The following is a 1,620-nucleotide window of genomic DNA, read 5'->3' on the forward strand; positions in this document are numbered from 1 at the left end:
CCCTCTCCATACCCGATCCTCCCCCCCACCAAAGTTGTAAAGTTCGTTTTTCGACATAACGACTTGTACATCTCATTGTTGAAATGGGTCCACCTGTATCCTTAGTTAAATGATTTGTTTTTAGAACATATGTCCAGAAAAGAATCCATAACATAACTCAGCAAAAGTAGGTGCACTGAATCATTTTGGAATTTTTTTGTGTGGGAAGATTATTGAACTTGTCATTCCTTTTGGGGAAACTTAAAGTCATATTTCACCTTTTTTGTTGGTTGTGGGGCTTGAACTCTGATCCTGGGTGTTAAGCTAGAGCACTACCTCTGGGTTTCTGGTGGTTAATTGAAGGTTAGGGTCTCATGGACTTTCCTGACCAGGCTGGCTTTGAACCACAATCCTCTGGTCTCAACCTCCTGAGTATCTAGGATTACAGGAGTTAACCACCAGCACCTGGCTCATATTTGCATTTATGTGCACTGAATGACACTGTGTAGACAAAGAATGGAAATTTTAACCACACGATATTGCAGCATTTCAGAAAAATTGAAGTAGCAATAAATATGTCCTCTTTTCCATTTTGTTACATTAATGACTGATGAGCTATAGGACCCTTACATTAGCATCCTCTGCCATCTGTATAGGTGTATTTAGTATCAGGAAATGTTCATAGAGAAATATAGAAAGAATAAGATTTTTAGAAAGCAAAGGAGATAAGGTATGAAAGAATAGCATAGAAGGAGATACATTTATCACACAGAGATTAAGAGCTAGCCTAAGAGATTTAGAATGCTAAAGGCAATGAGGAAAAGCCTAGCTGACAACTAGTTCTACAATAACCAAAAATGGTTCTCAAGAACAGTTTCTGGTATACCTTAATTACTATCATTTATTCCTTCTATCTGGAGTTATTCCTTATTTTCTTTCACAACTATTAATTAGCCTCTGCATTTTTGGTGCCATAACTGACCAAAAAGATTTCAAAATCACACATAGCCTACCATTCTCTTTGTGATTAGCAGTGAGGACACAAATCTTGGAATGGTTGAATTTCCAGAATTAAACTTTACCTGATATCTAAGCACAACCCTGGAATTAATTGCTATGACTTAATGAATGAGACTTTTTTCAACACAGTATCCTCATATAAGTAAAGTACATGAATTAGGAACTGTTGTCAGGTGTCAGTATGGAAGGAGCAATTATATATTCCAAGTGTGGGTTATTTATTTTGCATTTACTAACTGAATATTTTTGTTTTGTTTTGATTTGATTTGTTTTTGTTCTTTTTGCCAGTCGAGGGGCATAAACTCAGGGGTAGGGAATTTTCCTGAATTTTTTTTTTCTTGCTCAATGCTATCTCTCTATCATTTGAGGCACAGCACAACTTCCAGTGGTTTTGTGTGTGTGTGTGTGTGTGTGTGTGTGTGTGTTACTAAGGAATTGAACCCAGGGTTTCATGGATGCTAGGCAATCACGGTACCATGAAGCCACATTCCCAGAGCCCTAAATAACTTTCTTAAGATGGCATTACATTTTCATTCTGTAACTATGTATCATAATTTTGGCCAGGTGCTAGAAAATTATGTAGAAAACAATACAATACAATAAGTCCAGTAAGGCTGAATG

The sequence above is a fragment of the Dipodomys spectabilis genome, unplaced genomic scaffold, assembly GCF_019054845.1.
Source record: "Dipodomys spectabilis isolate Male_0828 unplaced genomic scaffold, ASM1905484v1 ptg000170l, whole genome shotgun sequence".
NCBI classification, from domain to species: Eukaryota; Metazoa; Chordata; class Mammalia; order Rodentia; family Heteromyidae; genus Dipodomys; species Dipodomys spectabilis.